A 21497-nucleotide genomic window follows, 5' to 3' on the forward strand; every position below is an offset into this window, starting at 1 on the left:
ATATTTTTTTTCAATTATAGAAATATTGATGAAATTTATTCGAAAAATTTATCAATAATTTTGTTGAAATTTAATCAAAGAGACTTTAATTACAGAGATATTGATAAAATTGATTCGGAAAATTTATCAATAATTTTGTTGAGATTTAATCAAAGAGATTAATTTAATAGAATAAAGATTCAAAATACTCTTTTATTTGAATTTAAATGTATAGTTTCTCTCCGTAATTCTCCCCGTAATTCTTTATAAACGATCAATAAAAGCACATTATATGCGACGATTAAACCTAATTTACACCAAACTTAAGCACTTTAACCATAAACTTGAAACTGCAGGTCTAAATAATGAAAAATAAATTCTGCCGCCACGTGGTCGAACATTATCGGACATTTATGTGCGATCGTTAGTCCATTTCGTTCTTGCGCAGGACTCTGTTCGGTCATTGCGAACGCTACAGAACTGTACAACGCGCGGAAAGGGTCGACCGGCTGTCGTAAATGTTCCTTTTAACGTCGTTCTCGCGACGCAGCGGCCATAGTTTAACGGCACAATAAAGCCATGACATCGCAAATTATAAATTGTCGCGCGGATTGTTTATCGGCCTCGCTACCCTGTACGTTTGCCCGTGTTTCCGTTTCCGAGATCGCGGAAGTCGTTGCAATCGCAGCGGTAGTTTCCTTTCGCCAATAATAGCCGTTCCACCGGTCATTTTGAGAAATCGAGCACGCAATCTGTTTCAACGCGTAATTATCTCGCGTATTATTGTTATGATAGAAGCAACCACTAAATTGAAATTTTGAATGCAACTCAATAGTTTCGAAACATATGATGTGTCGTATAATGCACTTAATATCTTGGTTTCCAGAAAATCTGAAAAATCTTGTAATCCCTCTTTCTATGTGTATAAAAAAATATATATTTTAAGAATTTTTATTCTATCCTTCTTTCTTCTCTCTTTTGTAAAATAATCTTTTATGCTCAAAATATCATAAAAGAGATTCTATTCTCGATGCAGGAATGTTCAAAAATATTTGTAAGATAACTCACACTGATATTCTTGTTTCTTCAAAAAGTTTTCATAGAATATTGGCATGATTCCGATGTAATAATATTTTATTATATTATTTATATCGTATATTTAATTTATAGATATTATTTATATATTTTATTTATAGATATTATTTATATAAATGTGTAAAATTTTGTTGTAATTTACTAATTGTAAATTCTAGTCAGAGGTGAGTAGTTTAATTTTTCTATTCGTATTTACTTTTATAAAATCATCGTTGTGTCATTAAAATTATTGAGTGTCCATTAACGTCGTGTGCGATATATTGCTCGCAATTATCATTCGAGATGATCGATTTACCGTGTACCTGGCATTCCCTAGGATTTTCCATGAAAATATATGATAGGGCCAATTTCCATAACAGAGACGATGCATCGTGCTTTAGATATCGATTATTCGACTTTTCGAAAATATCTCCTCACGTAATATCTGTCTAATAAAAACGGAGATAAATTTATATTATTCTTTATCCTATGCAATTTTAAAGTTCGTCTAATAATTTTCTATCGTAATTGTTAATTGGAAGTCTTCTCTCTAAGACTAAGTTCTACGATCTTTTTGCGATGAAACGTTGAATGTTCTTGTCATGCTTTATAGTATACCCAATCTTGCTTCGATAGGGGGTAATTGTCTCTCGAAGAAAATTGAAAACAAAGCCTTTATTCGGTTATACGATGAAATTCATAAATGAATTCTTCCGCATTCTTATGCTTTTTTGTTGCATCCGATGTAAATGCTAAATATAATTATAAATAGCGTTTAATAATTTATAAAAAATTTGAAATGAAGAATTTCCAACCAATAAAATGTGAAAATTTTAGATATTATATTTGTTAATCTTGAACGGTATATTGTTTCTCCATTTTTTAAAGATTCTTTTTTCATTTTTTGCATGTGTTATTTTATATTATTTGTTAATATCATTTGTCTAAAAATAAAACACAGACTCTTATAAGGATTTATCTTTTTTTTTTTTAAATCTATATATTATAAATTTTAAAACTTACATATATTATTTGATCACATCTGATATTTTCAAAATAATTCTCCCGCGAAGAGGCAATTTTGAATTTTGCACATCATCATTTGACATCATTTTAATTTAAATTTATCAGCTGACATTTCTTTAAAATATAGTGGAACTCTGTGTTCCATCTCTGTTTATGTATATTTGTTTGAAACCACCGATTCTTTTGACTGTCATTAATTCTTATACTTTGCATCTGTCGTTATATATGCTTCATATCTCGTAGCTATCCATATTTCTTCGTTATCAGCGGGAGAACGCGGTAAGCCGGCCGAATTAAGTGCGGAATTGCCGAGAGAGTTTGCTTTAACACGAGATGTAAACTCCCGATATATGTATATTCCCTCTTGCAGTTTCTCTCGGCAACGAAACGAGCGTACAGGGACTTCTAGTAAATCTAAAAGTTTTCCATCACAGGATAAGCTCTTTCGGAGAATTTCTACGTTTTTCGCATCTTTTGCTCCTTTCCTTAGCCCGCTTTCATATAGACGCGTATAGACGCCGTTTAGAGATTGGCCAAGTTTCGTTGAGTAATGCCGCTAATTACGAAAGAACGAAAGGAAAGCAAACCCGTTGGCGCTATTGCGGGTGCCATTAAGACCTGTTGATCTCCCAGTGGATATCCGCTTTGATGATCAGATACTTTTCTCAATGGATAGATGCGATCTCGCGAGAAACTAAAGGTGCATTTCGTGTCGAACAGGATTTTATTTCAAGCACGCTTTTACGTAAAAACCAAACACTTGTAAGAAAAACGAACGAAGGAACGCCCTTTTCAAGCTTTTTTTCTCAGGAGGAAGCAATACAACAATATTCTACACAATAAAATTACAATGCATAATAAGTAATATAATAATTTTTTAAAAAATTTAAAATTTAAATAAGATAAAAATATATTTAAATAAGATAAAAATTTAAAATTTAAATAAGATAAAAAATTTAAAAATTTAAATAAGATAAATATATTTAAATAATAAGATAATGTAACATTTAATTTGTTCAACAAACAAATTAATATTGGTTGTAAAACCCGAAATACATTGTGTCAGTAATAGACAGTAAGGTTTTCGAATATTTCCGATTCTCAAAAGTTTTCTCGATTTTTCGCAACGAGATGCACTTCGTCGACAAGCATTGATTTTCCATATCGCTCTTCTGTAGCCAAACTTTTGTTTCAGCGCAACGCGATACCGGAAGAAAAGTTCGATCAACGCGCAAGAAAAGGGAGGGTAAGTAGTAGTCGCGTTGGGGGAATAAAGCGCGTTGAGGACAAGGGAAAGAGATACGATTACGTGGTTCTATTTTCGATTATGCAGCATCTGTAACGCGTGAAAACACTGCAAAGATGTTTTATTAAAGTGGCGTGGGCGTCGAATTTCAGAGCAAACGCGAGAAATTGTTTGAAATTACTGACGGAGATCGGAAGTTAACGAGGTATCATGTTCATCGACCTATCTAAAGCCTCGCTTAAAAGCGCTGCTTTCCATTTTCATTACTGTAATGCATCTCTCGGCGATGCGGTGCAAAATTATCTTAAAATCGAAGGAGACAAAGTGTGTTACGAATTGATTATTTGAGTAAAAATTCATCCGAAGATTAGAAGGATTTTACCCGTCATGCTTTATTTAGCTAAGTTATCATTCTCTGACGTTATTTATGTTATATAATATCAAAACTATATCTTTTTAGAATTATAAAAGATTCATGTCAAGAGAGATAGAGAGAGGGGGGGAGGGAGGGAGGGAGGGAGGGAGGGAGGGAGGGAGGGAGGGAGAGGGAGAGAGAGAGAGAGAGAGAGAGAGAGAGAGAGAGAGAGAGAGAGAGAGAGAGAGAGAGAGAGAGAGAGAGAGAGAGAGAGAGAGAGAGAGAGAGAGAGAGAGAGAGAGAGAGAGAGAGAGAGAGAGAGAGAGAGAAACTGCAGAACGGGAGAAATTGATGGATTATCTTGTAGTATCTACGATTAAATATCGGATATAACGACGCATATATGAAACTCAATACAAGAGAAAATAAGCAATACAAATATGAAATTCAATACAAGAGAAAGTATTTTAATAGCAACATACATGTGGACCAAACGCATGAAACGTTCTTGATAAATTATAGTTAAATCTAGTTTTTATATATATTAAAATGTATTAAATTAAATAATATATATAAATATATTAAATTAGGTAATTTTTTTATTAAAATGAGGAGGAGTACAAAAATATGTTATCAATAAATTATTAAAAATTATTGCATTTGGATTGTTTTTCTGGATCAGAACTTTAAATTATTTCTTCCAAATATATACGCGTGTCTTTCTATCAATTATAGTGATTAATTTTCCCTGGCATCATTATTATTATGATGATAAAACAAGAAAATGAACATGAAAAACAGACTTGACTACAAATGCAGACTACAAATTCGAAACGATACGATCTCTAGTCATATATTGCTTTTTTTGTAAGAATAAGAAGCTTTGCAAGTTGTTTTCCCAATAACTTACGATTTAAATTTGTTTGTGTACATGCTGTGGAGCGCAAAGAAATCAATGTTTTGCTTACATCGCTAAAAGAGAAATTATGAGAAAGTCCGTTTATTTATATTTTTATATTTTATTTAAAATTCTTGTCGCATATATTATCCGAAGAATGGATTTCATATATGCACACACATAAAAATATCTTAATTTCTTTTACATTTAAATTTATGTGAAATTATCTTTTCATAAAATGTATTTACATCATTGCGCCACATATATATAAATAAAAAAGAAAAAGAAAATTTTTGAGATTAGTGAACATAATATTGACAAAATATGCAAGTATATTTGATAATTTATATATATTATATAATTTTTTTAAATAAAAAATATAACAAATTTAAATACTTTTAAAGAAAATGTCAAAATATATTAATATAGTTATTTTACATATATTAGTATAATTTACAAAAAAATACTTGTATTTAAAAATACTTAACAATAGTATTTAACAAATTAAACTGTTTTAATTTATTATTATGTCTTTGTCATATGATATCATTATTCCTATTTTTATTGTATTAATTAATGCTGTATCTATAACATTAATCTCAAAAAGCCAACTGTTTTATTTGATTTTTATGTGTGTGTGTGTACGTATGTGTATATATTTCAGATAAATCCGTTTTATTTAATTCACTATTTCATTTAATTAATAATAGTAATATATTACCGAGCAAATATTATTTTATAATATTATTTAAGTAAATTTGATTGTCAGCATCTTTTGTCTGAATTTATTATTTAAGAGACGGAATAAGTGTTTAATAGCATAGTCAAATTCGTTTTCTTGAATGCATAAAAGTAGATATTTCACCAAGTGTCATCTATCAATCATGGTTGTTTATTCTGTTAATCGGAATCTATTGTTACGACGGATATGTTACAAGGATAATTGCAATAGTTGATGCAGAATTGTGGAACAATATGTGTCAGAATGAAGCCAATTCGAAATGGCTGCCAATCGGTCGAGTCTGATTAATGATTGATCGGTTGACTGTGTAATGCTACAAATCTCAAATTGATTGAAGTTGCCTTCTCGGTCGACGCAATGTGAAACGCTGCATGAAACTGTATGCACTAAACTGTGAGGCAAGGGTGAATGTTGTTTGGAATACATATGCATTTCGATTTTGAGAACGATCTATATCGATAGCCCAGGGTTAACCAATCCTAATTTAATGACTTGCTAGCCCTTTCTAGATTACTGGCAAATCTGCAATATAGATTAAGATCACCGATAATTAGCACTAGTATAGAATTGAATTAGTATTGGATTGAAAAGTGAAGAAATAAAAAATTGAATTCAACAGATTAAATGTATAAAGCAAGATTGGTGAAGATCATTCAAGTTTAAGAAAGCATACATGTGTATTTTCTTTTAATTTTTAAAATATTTTTTTGGAAATAGAGTTTTATATAAAAACGTTTTATTTGATGTTTTCAATTAATTTTTTCATGAGTACCAATTTTCTTGTTCATTGGACGCAAATTATGACGCAATCATTCTGTGTAGAATAATATCTGATATATTGATATTTTATATTAATTATATAATGCAAAAGTGTGTATGTATGTATGTATGTGTGTGTGTGTGTGTGTGTGTGTGTAATATAAAATATCCCCACAGGGAATTAACGATACACATGCTAAGCAGCAGTAATTTAAAAAATCTAATGTAACAAACAAGATTAATTAAGTTACAGGCAATTCGTGAATTTTCCCTGTACTAATGTAATCTTGTCTGCTGAAATCGACAGTCATGTCGAAGTTTAAATTTATTCCGCGTGACATTACAAATTGTGACCGTACAAATACCGGTCTAAGCTAATTTGCGTTAAATCGCTTTCCGGTACTTGATTCACCTGGTATAACTAGTAACTATAGTTAAATAGAGCAATTGTTCAAACTTCCTTCCTCGATTACGATTGCTTACTAACAATGTATACATGTGAAATGTTGAAATGTCTTTTCAGGAAAATATTGATAGAAAAAGAAAGAATTTTTTGTAAAATTTCATTTCAACATTTTAAATGTTTTTATTATGTCAATATTTTATTTTGTTAACGACATTTTTTTTTATATTTCAAATATTTTACACACTCAAAATTTTATATCTTTACTTATGCTATCGGTGAAAGCAACATACTGCGAGAAGTCTTTATCCATTGATTCGATTTAATTAGTGCAACGCATCACTTGAAATTACTCAGAATTCCGGCATTGAAAATATCATCCAAAAATAAGATCTTACAAAGTATCGTGATCGAAAATTGCATGCGAATGTTGCAGGAACATATACGTATGCATACAATTAAAAGTTTATGGAAAATTTGTTATTAGGAAATTATATTTCTTATTTATTTTTTATTATTTATACATGACAAATTATATATACAATTTTTTGATAAAGTACATTGTTCAAAGTTATAATAAAAAAACAAATGTATAAATTTATTTTTAAAGCAGCATTCGTAGGATGATTATACATCATCATTTTATTCGAATAAAAATTTTACAAAGGCAGAATATAAGTATATAAAAATTCACTTATCGCCGTCCCGCGAGGATAGTACGTGTGTTTCACGGTTTAGCCATATTTTCTGCAAGAGACTTCAATTTCACGCTGCGACAAGTTTATAGCAATTTCGTTTGCCTGACCGGTGCACATCTCACTTTGGTCAACTTTACTGCTGATAAAGAATTTAAATTTCTTTTTTTCCGAGGATAAAAATGTGAAAAATGCAAATCGTTGGTTGATAAATGATCGTTTGAATCAACTTGAACACGAATAAACAGTAAACAAGAAATGAGAATTTATAACATGCATCGACTCATGCATAAATGTGTAACGGGAAAAATATAAACACGCCCTTTGAAATGCGCAAATATTTGTATTTTTGTTATTTTCGTTTCTCAAACATTTATTAAAATTCTTCGTGAAAATCGTATACACAAGTCCTCCGATTGCGTAATTTACGTATAAGATCTTTGTTATTCAATTTAATTTCAGTTTTATTTATTTCAATTTACTGCTTTAATAATGTCTTGCATTTATTCTTATCTTAATTTAATACTTTAATAACCTTTTACATTTAGAATTACCGCAAAAGTCAATATATATTCTAAGGATATGTGCGAAAATACATTAATTATCAATTTATATTGAAAATTGATATAAAAATTGATATATGCTTAAAAATTGCTTACGAAACTTATTTAAAAAGGTTTTCACATCCTAGATATATGAAACTGAAGATGCGTAGCAAAATATTATTTGTAAAAGAAGCTAAACTTTCTTTCGTGGTTTCAGATGTTTTTAAAGTTAAAAAGTTATAACTAGCTCGGAATGAAATAATATAATAATAAATTTTTTACATCTTACCCACAATAAAGTTGACTCACTGTATCCATTTTTTCAGCTTTCGTACTTTGATAAATTATTACAATGCTTTTAGGGTTTTAACTTTTTCTTTCAACTAAATTTTCGTTATTTTGTCGACTAGAGAAAGATTATCGAAGCAGTCTATATTTCATGGTAACTCACTATGTATTAACGCCAGCTTCTCGATGTTCCTCGTCCAGTTTCACGACGGAAATTTTCGTAATAGCATGCTTCCGATTTGCGTGAAAGTGAAAATATATTCGTCGGTGTTCCTGTCCGAAACTTCGTTGTTCCTCTACAATGCTGATAGCATTAAAGAGCATTGAGGATACTAGAACTCAACGAGAAGGGTGATAGCGGTGGGTTGATTCCCTTTTTGCCAGCAGCGCCGGCGGGTTGCAAACAAAATTTGCATAAGACTGTTAATAGCCTGGGGGAGGATAATGCAGCCATGGAAAATAGATTTTAGAAGGGACAAGGCAGTGAAATTACACACATACAAATATATATACACATAATTTCACTGCTAGAACATATATGCACCGACATGGTGCGGCACGCAACGTATATGCCCCCCCCCAACCCTTTTTCCATAAAAGACGCTTTAATGTTTCATGGAGATAAAGTCTGCATTCCATGGGAATATAAAAACTGACAATCACGATGCCGAAACTCGCAATATTATGCAGCTTATACACATTATGTTATTCTAATGGAGAAAAATTTGAGTAGTTTATGAGATTATCTGAAAGAGTCAAATATTGATAGTCGTATTTTGATGTCTTTTTTTATATATAAATGTACTTATTTTCTCTCTCTTTAACATTTAACATAACTAGAAAAATTCGTTAAAGCTTGCATAGACCATATTTTTGTAAAAATATATCATGTTCCGAAATTATTCGAAAATTATAATCATAATTTTCTTTTATAATAAAATTGTTCATTAAAATTTTGCTTTAAAAGTGAAAAGATAATTACCTATTATAATATATTCCTAATATTAAATGTTTATTATAAGGTAGCCTGTATGTATTATATGATATTATATATAACATAAATTGCTTAAGCTTGAAATTGAATTGTTTAAGCTTGAAATAATTTTCGGACTGCAAAACACAGCCAATAAAACTTCTGTCATTGATGAAAACACGATTGTAATGAAATCTCGATAGGAAGTATTTCGCGTGTATATTGCTAAAAAATATCTTTTTTGTAAATCGTCGCACACATTAAAACGTCATACTTTTGCGGCAGCAACATCGCTTTTACATACGTTTGTAGTTTCAAAAAATTATTTAATCTTGTTTGCCACGTTTGTTGCAGTATTTCAATGGTGAAAATTGTCGTTCGCATGTGCTCTTTTTCTCAAATGATACATACAAAAAGGAAAATACAGTCCTGTCTCGGTCTTCAAAAGTTTAAAGCCGGATTTTAGAGTTAGATTATTACACATCGATTATAATTATAATTGTATATCGAGCGATGAGATACTAAAATGCGCATAATGATCCTTTAAATGCGAATACTATCGTGCAGCATGCAAAGTTATATAGCGCTTACATAGCGAATTGCGTAACCAAAATCCTCAGAACTCCTATAACAGTGTAGTCGTCACGATCTCGTACTTTGACCACGAATGTAGAGCTGCATATTCGTTGTAGAATAGTTTACGAGTTACGGATTATGTTAACCTGTGCGTGTAGAACTTTTCCACCATCGCTCGATAAATAATAAATAATGCAAACGAGATAATGATCAGGTCAATTCGGTTTTTTTCTTAATGTATTTTAAAGGTTGTTTCGATATAATTATACAATTTTTTTATAAATGTGGGATCGATTACGTTCAATATCTAAGCTTGTTTACGATATTTTCTTTCCGAAATATATTTTTCACGGTTTTAAATGGAATTCGTACACAGATGATTTCAATATACGTAATATTCAAAACATCCGAACGCATTTGATCGATTAAAAAGTAGATAAAAAAGTGATTTTGGATTCTGATAAATATACGATAACAATGGAATAAGTCAATACTTTATATATGCAAGATTACATCGAGCTATCGTGAGACAAGTTTTCATTGTACAAGTAATTTTTTTAATTAAATGAGATGTCCATTGTATATATAACTGAAGTTAAAAAAAAAACTTTTCTGAAAAAGGGAAAAACGCGGCCGCGAAGGGACGGATGAAAGAAGAAATCCTCGAAGTAAATGGCAGCAGGGTGTCTTCATTATCCTCGGCGAATCTCTCGGCCCTATTCATCGATTCATACTTACACATTTCAACCATTAACGATAGGATCGATGAATAGAAGTCTTGGTGGGCGATAAGATGGCGAGAGTTAGTTTGTCAGAAAAGTCAGAAGAATAGCCGTGTTTTATGTTGGATAATGAAATGTAACGATCTTGCAAAAAAACTCGACAAACTTGGCTTTTTTCAAAACTACGAGCGCTTTGTGATTCAGATATTCAAACGATAATATTCTAGTAATCACGGATGTTTTTCAGAAAGATTTTAATGCAAAATTTTAAAAAATTTTCTAATAATTCTTGGAAAAATTCTCGGAAAAAATTTACAGATCTTAAAAGAAGCTGAAAATATTATAATGCATTAAAATGACTTTAATTGAAGAACTTAAAGAAGATGTTTTTAATTATTGCACTTGTTTCCTAGTCTTCTTTACAGTTCCATATATGCGGCTATTCCTGGTGCGATGAAACTTTGCTGAAGTCTGTCGAAAAAAGTCGTGCATTTGTTTAAGGTGATCGCCTGCAGACTAAAAAACTTTAACTTTCTAGAAAAGCCAAGTCGCTTCACAGCTCCCTCGAAGACGTTGTGGCATTTTAAACGCTGCAAATTATACAGTTGGATGCTTTTCTAGAAGAGCTTCCGTCGGTTTAATTTCATTCGCTGGGAAAAATACCACTTCCGCTGGAACGGCATTGTATTGGGTTTCTCGGTCCGTTTGGAAGAGAAAAAATATTCGCTTCTGCATTTGTCCAAACTTTTTGCGAATAAAATCAACAAAAATAACATTCGGTCTTCAATATTCAGCCTTTCCAAACTCTTTTTTTTGTTTGTATGTTAACAAACGTATGATGTGCAATTTATATACATGTGTATAGTTTTACGAGAGAATATACGAAATCAAAACATAAAAATATTCTACAATTTTGATAATGGATATCTTTTCCTATTTTTAATAGTTTTCGAGAAAGATAAATGATGAATTTGCTTTCAGACACACTCCGTATAAATCTTGTTTTGGTTTTTACATAAATAATAAACTATTTTATATGCAATGCTTAAATAAGTAATTTTTTTCAATAGTTTTCATTTTACGTCGTTTTTTATGAATGAAGGATAATTATTGCCCAATTTATCACTGTATCATAAAAATTGCGTTATAAAGAATGTGCGTAATAGTATATAAATTTTTATGTATATACATATATTAAATTATGTCTGTTAATTTTTTATGCTTTATTATCGATCACATTGCATGTCGAGACAAGAGTGTCGCTTTCTTACTTAGCAAACCTTGGTTTGATATCATTTCTCATATCGTATCATTTCTAGTAAACAAGTCAGGTTTAACAAATTTCATAACTCTCTCAAGAGACTCAAGAGAGTGGTTTAGATTCGAGCGCTTCTCGTTATTTTTTATTTGTACAGAATGTTTGTCGGTGTTGAGCTACTTTGTTTTTCCTCCTTCTAAGTTGTCTTCCCGACAGAGCGTCTTCTTAAATCTTTTATTAATACTCGCCCTACGTTGCTTAGTATTCCGCATCGTCCTGCGAAATTATTTCGCGCATCCTTAACTTCAAAGAAACTAGGAAAATACAGAGCGCCTAATTCCTATCTCTTCCTCGGCTCTTGGCTGCTTCTCAGCCGTCTGTCTGCTCCGTGCTTGATAATGGCGTAGCTTAAGCTCGACTTTGTGGATAATAGTTATAAGTTTAATTAAAGCGGACCTCCGTGCCAGTCGCTGTTCGGTATCAGGGCGGATATTTCGATCCAAGCATGATTCTTGTCTCAAAGAAGCACAATCGCAAGAAAAAAAGACAAACTTTGACGGTCAACAATATTAGAAAATTTGTTGAAAAATTTAATTTTGCTTGAAAAAGCAGCGTTCAAGTTCCCTATCGCGTAACAGGGCACTGCTTAAACACCTCGTTGTGTAAACTTTTCGTCTTCGCAACCGCAACGTATTTATTGAATCGTATTCAGATTCTGCATAAAATTATTATTGCATGATTCTTAAATTTATGAGAGAAAATGAAATAAAAAAATGTTATTGAAATAAAAATCACAGAAAAAGAAGATTTTATTTTATTTTTTCTAAAAGTCTTTTAAGTTTTAGTTGCTCCTGTGCTTTAACTTTGCAATATTTTTGCAGTATCTCTGTAAATGAAAAAAGTAGATTTTAGATACATTGTATAGTTATTATTTATTTTTATGCTCGTCAATTATTACTTATATATATCATTTTTCTATTTTCTCGCCGAATATCAGCTAGAGACTTTCTTCATTGCGTTAGTTTCCCAAATAAATATCTTATGCGGCGCAATCCCAGAGGATAACAGAAGCAATTCGAGAGACATCTATAAAGCAATATCTGAAATAATGTACTATTTCATATTTTTGTTAGAGTATCGAAAATTCTGACAAAATTGTATGTAATACGCATATAAAAATTACATATTAATTTAAAAGAAGATTTCATCTTCAAGGATGATTCTCTCAGATAGCAAAATTTGTCGATAAATTGTCCTTGATCGTATCTTCGGAGTTTCCAACAGATATGTTTGAAAAAGAGAATGTCTAATCTGACCATTAGGAATTATTAAAATTAAAATAAAAAGTCAAAGAAATTTATTATTTTAAAGTCAGATATGTGTGTGTGCCTAAATCCTTTAAATCAAATATTAAAGTAACAAATATTATTTTTTGACCTTTCTTTTCATTCAATATATTAACATATATGGATATATCTATAATTGCCGAATACAAAAATAAAAGATAGAAATTTATTTTATTTCAATTTTACATCAGCAAATTTTGCATATTCCTTCTTTCAATTTTTAATCGTCTGTTGTAAGAAAAATTAATTAAATAAATAATAATCGAAAGATGTAGAAAAGAATGCAATAATTGTATAGTCGTTCCGAAATCAAAAGAATTCACAACTTCATAAAATGAAGTCTTATCATTCCATTTAATTCAACTACTTTTGATATGATAATTAAAAGCATTTTGATTTATCGTCTCCATTCGTTTAGAAGCAAAAAAATGTAAATATAGAGTTTACAAAGGATATGTCTTCTCTTTCGATTGGAATATTGTAAGAATCGTTAATCACTTCGAAACGCCACGGTATCGATCTTTCGATCTGATTCGATGAGTACGCTTCTCTTTGAAGTGTTTCTTCCCGGTTCCTTTCATGCGCGATGGATAGCGGCTGCTGCGCGGATGTCATTAAACATTGCTGCATTTCCGCTGAATGAATGACTCGCTTGCTCGTTCCTGGATATACGCCGTCTGATGTGATTCCCTTTTTAAGAACATTCCGCGCATCTTGCGTCGAAATAGATTCTGCCTGCGAGCGGTGCATTGACCTTTGGAAATTCTACGATGTTGTTGCGCTTGTGCCAATCTTTTTCTAAACTGTAAAAAACTTTGCGTCTGTGCTTTTCTCAACTGGATGATACATATTTTATTAAAATTTGATAAAAAATATTTTTATATATTTTTATATATTACTAGGTCATTTCTCGATTAGATTTTTTTTAACGATACTGATGTAAAAGTTGCTTTAATTAAATTAGATGATGTATACCTACTGATTATCCTTGTGAAGAATTATTATATTAAATAAATATTAAATAATAATAAAAATATTTATTACTATTCTTTTTCTATAAGTAATACATCCAAGTTTTGTATATGTAATATATTTTTCTTAAAGTAAAAAACGTAAATGAAAATGGAGAATGTTTAATTCTTGAAAATTCCTGTCAACAATACTCTAGAATCATTTTCTTCAAATAAATTTATAATAAATAATGATTTGTGAGAAAAAAAATATTTTTATTCTATTTTCATTTTGTTCTTTACGATGTTCTTTTTTTATCAGCTATAGTTCTTATCAATTTTAATGAAGCATATTAAAGAAAATGCATTAAATCTTGACAAATTAATTTTCGTTGTTAATATTGTAATATTTGTTTTATTGTAATATTGTATTCTTTATGTTGTAATATTTGTATTATTTGTTTTAAACGAATATACTTAGGAAAGAAAGAATTTTATATCATTTCATCTATGTATATACGATTTTATTAGAAAATCATTATGAGTGTAAATAAAAAGGTTTTTTTTAACACTATCAATAATTGTATCTATATAATTTTAAAGATTATCGATTGTTAAAAATTTCGATTATGGTAAAATAGAAATGAAACGATTATATACTGATAGAATATTATATTTATCACTTTTATATCAAATTTCTCTATGTGTTTGATGAAAGGCAAAGAGAAGTTTGATATAAAAATGATGCTGGTATTGCTTACAGGAATTCGATTGTCATCTATTGTTATCTCATTCCGAATGAACATTTCAAATCATTTGCGCCAGAAATGCCATAAACTTTCAGAATAATTAGTAATTCACGCAACAAAAGCAATTTTATATGTTCATGACGCTATAAATGCAAGATACATCGGCTTGTAAAAGCGCGAATTGAAACAGTTATTTGCATTACAAGATGTCAGTGCGATCAATGTAAATGCCGAATTGTAAAGACCATTAGTTAGTCAGGTGTTTTGTGATACATACGCTATGCGGTTCTCTCTAAAGTCTCAATGTAGAAATTTATATATTTGTAAAACATAATAACATTGTTACAAGTTATCTGAAATACGTAAGTTAAAACGTATTTCAGACATACAAGCATGTTTGTATTCGTAACAATTGTAATATGTTGTCAGAGGATCATGATATACGCGAAAACAAAAGAAAATATCAAATCAATCAGTTTTTTATGAATTATAAAAACAAATAAAATGAATGTAAAAATATGAAAAAATATAAAAATTAATTTAAGTTTAAAATACATTATAAAGCAAAAATAAATTTTTATGAGAACGTATAATAAATTTTATGAGAAAGGTATAAATTAAAAATATATGCTAAGCAAGATAAACTAACGAATGGAAAATTAAAATTGCTAACTATAGCTATATAATTAAATGCTATTTTTTTGAGAATTTTTTTCCGATCCTAAAGATAATAGTCGGATATATCTAATATTAATAATTTCAATTTTTCAAAAGAAAGATGAGACATTTCTACTATAGCTATTTTCGAATCGTTGCAGGATGCATACTCGACGCAGGTGCGTTCCAGCAATCTGGAGAGGTTTCGATAAGATTACTGCGAATAGACAATCTATATTGCTGTATCCAATGAAAATGGGACGCGAAAGAAGCTCGCATCCCAGATCTTATCATGCAGAACTCGTCCTTGTATTATGCATATAAAATGCGTCAAGTAGCGAGGACACGTAAATGTAATACGTTTCGAGTTAAAACACATCCTCGGCTTCCATGCGCACCCTGTAGCACTTCCGTCTATATTATTTCCGCGACGCGCTTCTCTGGATCTTAAGCTCGGCGTCGTGATCAGCCATAATATGCGCGGTCGATGATGAAAATATATGTGATCCTTATTAAGATCTATGGATATTTTCTACATTGGCGGCCGCGCGGCGTCGCAAGTGTCGGCTGATGTATTTTCCGGGAAGCGACTTTACAGATGCATCTTTTTATACAGAATACTCGTATAAGCCATTTATCTAGAGAGAGTGAGATAAGCCAACTTTTAAAGATTTTAAAATAGCGGCCTCGTATAAATTTTCATAAAGCGTAAGCTGAATCACGAAATGCAATAAATTTAAACTTTCTTCATTTTCCTCACTTTTCGACTAAACAGTTCATACGAAAGACTCCACTTAGATTGTTTTAATTGGACAAGAGATGTGTCTAAGCATTAATAGCTTTTAAATATAAATCGATAAATTGCATTTTTATTAGCTTTTCGCGAATCAAATTTAAAATGCAAACAGACTTAAGTAGCCTCTATTTTTTTAGTTTAATATTTATTTACATTTATAAAAATTTATTTAATTTGTCATACTTATAAAAAATATTTAATAAAATTTGTTATTAAAATAGAATGAGTTTATAATGAGAAAATTTATATATTTTCAGAAACATTTTTTGCATTTTGCTATAACCAGACATTTTGTTTGATTTTACAGCCTCTTTGCATCTTGTACTCGATTGTTCTTTGTTTAAATGCTTTCTTTGTGGAATTTAGGGATTGCGCAGAATTTTCATTCGTTCTTAAACTTGCCAGCATTCTTACTAGCCGTGCTACATTTACGGAAATGTAACTTTGGTAGATGGTGCATAAAGCATGCCGCTCCAATTTTCATTTAGTTTCTCCGTTAACTCGTCGTATAAGTACTCTACGGTAACGCTAATGCATTCAATCCCGGGCCGTAAATTAACCTTTTTAGCCATTCATTCATTACCGCCGCCCATTCTCTTTCCGCCTTTTCCACGGATTTCAAGCGGGTTCGCGCACTGCTCGACCCTTCGTACACTATTCTATAAGTGTGTGTGTGTGTGTGTGTATGGATGTACAGCTGTATACTGAGTGCTCCAACAAAATCATATGGATATGACAGTTCTTTCTTATGATTATTATTCGAGATATACTTGAACTCGATATTTTGTTAGAAAAGGCTTGTAGCAAATTATTATTTTAAAATTCATCAAGTACACTTTTTCTTTTGTTTGCCTAATTTTTTAATGTCAAATAACTTTGCAATTAAGGTTGGTATCACAATAAAATGCCATCTCAAAATTCAGTCGAGAAAATTATCTATTATCATTCTTGAAGCTAATAATTCGCTCAATGAAATTCATTTTTTAATTTCACTATCACACTTTTCAAACCTTATTTACTATGTTGTTTTCGGAACACCTTATATTTGTTCGTTTCCTAGAGGTGAGCAAAGTTTCATTCCGCAGTAGGATCGCCGGATATAGCTTCCTCGTGCAATATTTCGCGTCAAGACTTCCGGAATTGCCGCTGGCCGTTTCGACCAGTAATTTCGCACGTGCTTGCGTGTATGCGTGTGGAAGCGTATATCCGTTTGGGAAGAGCTCTCCCATTCGTATACCCGTCCAAAAAAATATTTGGGCATTTTTAGAAGGGGACGAGCTCGCACAAACGCACTCGTATTGTATTTCTTTGATAAAAGAGCGACGTAAATGCATGCGAGCACGGTTGCATAATTTGCCGATAATGCGCGCCAGTTGCATCGCACGTAGATAGACGACTACGTGGAATTTACGATATATGTACCAGATGAATACCGAGTGACGGGCGAGGAGCGGCAGCTTGAAGAGCTCCTCGTTGCTGGAAAAATTTTTGTCGCGAATTTTGGTACACGCGAACGCGTACGCGCGTTATCGCGTGCAAAATTGGTTGCTGCTGAGTCAGCTTTAATCCTAAAATGGGCGGCTGAGAGTAAATTTCTCGCTCTCTTCGTCGAGAAAATTCACATTACGAGGAATCCTCTCTCTTTCTCTCTCGTTTGCATTTAAACACATATATTTATATGTACATATTTTGTAAATGTGTTCTTTATGATATAATAAAAAAGGAGGTCAATGTGATTACAATTTTTACACATTTTATTTTTCTTAATCTATTTTTAAAAATTACAGAGGATTGCTACAGCGATAAATCCTTTTATATTATATATTATATTATAAAAATTATGAGAAAAAATTTCGAGACAACCCCGATTTTTTTATATCTATATTATATTATATATTATATTATTTTACTATTAGAATAAAATTACTGATGCGCGCTCGCTAATTTTGTATTATTAAATAATTAAATAATTGTTGCTAATAAAAGTTTTATTATAAGATTTTTATTATAAGAGCATTTTATTATAAGAATATAAAATTACATAAAACATATTTTCTTTAAACAAAATATATATCTCTCAAACAATCTCGCTCTCTTATTACTTATTAATTGTTATTGGCAATGCAATATCATGATATTGCACGTTATCAGTGCCAACGGAATTAATGCACCTGAAAAAAAGATTAAAACGACATCGTGAACTCATGATATGTAAATAATGACCTGGAAAACATAGAGGCGAATTTATTCGGTGCAAGTTGTTGTACCCGTTAATTAGAGTACAAAGCTGCAACGTGATGTCGAATGTTCGTGTGCATCTGTACACGACGCGGTCTCATTGCTACAACGCTTTGAAGTAATTACGTTGCCAATTAGCTGGAACGGTAAATCGACTAAAGCAACTTAAAAATTATAACTAGTATACGATGGCGGATGTAGCTTTTGCGTTCGAAAAGAAATTCGTGTTTGTATATTTATGAGGATCCAAAACACACGTTTCAATCAGCTTTGTTGGCGCAAAGATATAATGTTCAGAAATATCGTATACTCTCCAAACACACACTATCGCATTTGCATTATCTCAATCTGTCAGCGATAAAAATTCATCAAATACATAACTAGGCAAATACATCCGAATATGTACCTAGAATCTAGATAGAGATAGGATACTTTTTTATTCTCTATCTCTTTCTCTCTCTGTCAAATATTTCAGTAACTTTTAAATATTTTGGCTTAAAAATTAAAAAAAAATACGCATTTTGTTTTTATCATTATTAAATTACTGTAACTTTTGCAATAGCTACGAAAATAATTTATCATTGATCGCGCAAGCTATTTGTATTTAAAAAACATTAAAAAAATTTGGCACAGTTTTATTCGCATCGATGCGGATCGATACTCTATTACATTGGAATAAATTGCACATAAAACTGATGCTACCACTAACCGCGCGATGTATATTAACGAGCGAAAATTCACCGAATAAAACTGTTTCCAGTTTTGCATAATACATGATTAAAACGTACAGGCAAATTTTCGAAGCAACGTAATGGAGAATAAAACATTTCTATTATATTATACGCATGTTACTAATTGAGAAAATTGTATCATATGTAATTGATAATCATATAATTGATAAAAACGTGGATTATACGTTAATAAATTTGAAGAATTTTTGCAACGATCGATTGCAATATTAAATTCTGTGTGCAAGGTATTATTTAAATATTAATTTACATTAAATTTATGAACGAGTTTTCATATAATAAGATAACACATCAATTGATTATTTTAGGAAATAAAATATTTGCTTGGTTATATTTTGTTTCATATTTCGTGTATACATACATATATTATAAAAATAATATTTTTTTCTGGTTTATGTGTAATTAAAAAAATGTAATCATTTTAAAGTAACATTGGTTTCATTAATATTGATAATTTATATTAAAATGTTTCAACACAAGTTAGTAAAATTTTTTTTATTATATTTGTAGATTTGCATTACGTTCATTACGTCAAAATATAATATAAAACTGACAAATTAATTAATATAAAGCTAAATTTTTTAAATACAACATAAATAATAATAGATTACATTAATTATATATTGTTATACGTATCTTGTTTATATTTTCATTTCCTTCTATTTCTCTCTCTCTCTCTTTCTCTCTTCCTCTCGTATATCTGCGTGATAAAGGTAGAGGTACATACACCATCACAACTAAAGCTGCTTAATCTTGCTTCTCTCTTGGGACCCGTGTTCTGCCGTTATCGGTTTGCCTGCTAGCTGATAGGTATCTAAACGTTCGATAATCACGTCTTAATTTAAATCGTCGTTATACCGAATCATGTCGGGTAGAGTGAAAATCCGAGTTATTAACATGATGCAGATAGAATTTTCGCTTGATTTAATCTCGAGATTTTTTATAAATTAAGGTGTATATATATTTTTTACGATATTATAGAAACACTTTTTGCTTAGAAAAACAATTAGGTTTAATTTATAAATCGCGGATAAATACTATAATGCTAAATGCTCCAATTATGATACCATATCTATCAAGATCGAATAAAATTGAACGTTATTTTTCTATGCTAATTTATTTGCGACAACAATACTAATATAATTACTGATGAATATGAATACTGTAAACATAAATATTAATATAGCTTTCAATTATTTCAACTTAATATGCGCGATTTCTATTGTTCCCGAGATGTTCAGTACACGATTTATTAAATGCCGAATAATGCAGCCGGACTTATAAATACATTCATTCGATTCTGCAAGCATTGCTTGCATCGCACTTAAAATTCTTGAATAACGTAACTCTTGGAATTATTTGGAATCTTTTAAATTTCTCAAAAATATTTATACGTGAAATTAGAATATTTGTGTTTAGAATATTTCGAGAATGGCAGATCGTGCACGAGCATAAATCGAAGGGGGCGGTTGCGCTTCTTGCGAAATCGATCACTTTCCCGATCTCGTCGATTTGACGAGATATAGGCGTGCGGGTCGCCGTGAAATCCGCTTCCCGGTTGAATTCTGGTCGGAATTGTCGGCGACCGTCGATGCTGGACGGATTCCATTGGCTACGGGCGACGCGCGAGTAATGCGCTTTGATCATCGTCTACGACGACAGCGACGATGGTGCACCCGCGAACAATGACCAACGCGACTTGCCGTCCGTTCAGCTCGATGCAATCTCGTGAGTAACCGGCGGAAAGCACCCGTGGAGACGGTGAGCGTTGCCGTTTAAACGCTTGACACGTTCTCCGATTGTCAATTCCCACACTCCGGCGAATGTCTCCTTTATGCAGCTAGTAGCGAGGATCGATGTAGAAGTTTAGCCGTTTCTTAACTAATGTGACTGTTAATCCTGCAATAAATACTATGGAGACTGAGATTTTAATATTCTTCGCCCTTTTTTTTTAAATTTGTTCGAAATAATAATTTCAATAATTCGGTATATTTGTTTCAAGAATTGTAAATGTCCTGATTTGAAATTAAACGCTTGCAACATTTTTATGGGACTCTAATTTTTAATTTTTTTATTTATTTATCTTTAAATGTGTTAATAAAGAATCATGTATAATTATCAATTTTAAAGGAAAATATTTATACACACATATAATGTTTGATTCCAGTCGCAATTTCAATGTTTAATGGATTAATCGTACGAGAAGCTTATCATCTTATGATACATGCTTTTAATCCAAGTTCTATCATGGCGTTCCAATTTGATCGAATAGCGGAATAATCTAGGAATTAAAGAACTTATGGATTTTTTACACACATGCGTAGACACATTACAAAATGTATAATTTATGCGATCACAGCGAGAGTTGATAAAATCGCAAAATTATATATGCATGTAGAATATTTTCCAGATCTCCCTTTCTACATCGTGTGCATTTTTATTCTTCATTTTTGAGTCGAATCTTTTTTTTTAG

General features: G+C 31.0%; 1 protein-coding gene across 2 annotated transcripts in view; it reads left to right on the forward strand.

Annotated features, from left to right (window-relative positions):
• The window catches only part of Kair1d (Kainate-type ionotropic glutamate receptor subunit 1D), a 396680-nt gene that overhangs the window by 88207 nt on the left and 286976 nt on the right, over positions 1 to 21497 (forward strand). The window contains exon 2 of one of the 2 annotated variants that reach the window (XM_083099132.1): positions 3275 to 3325. The exons of the other annotated variant lie outside the window; for it this stretch is intronic. The gene's annotated coding sequence lies outside the window, so the exon portion shown is untranslated. The remainder of the gene's footprint in view (positions 1 to 3274; positions 3326 to 21497) is intronic. 2 annotated transcript variants of the gene reach the window in all.

Source organism: Camponotus vicinus, unplaced genomic scaffold (assembly GCF_025532165.1).
Source record: "Camponotus vicinus isolate PSW18456_S1 unplaced genomic scaffold, iyCamVici1.0 SCAF_5, whole genome shotgun sequence".
NCBI lineage: Eukaryota > Metazoa > Arthropoda > Insecta > Hymenoptera > Formicidae > Camponotus > Camponotus vicinus.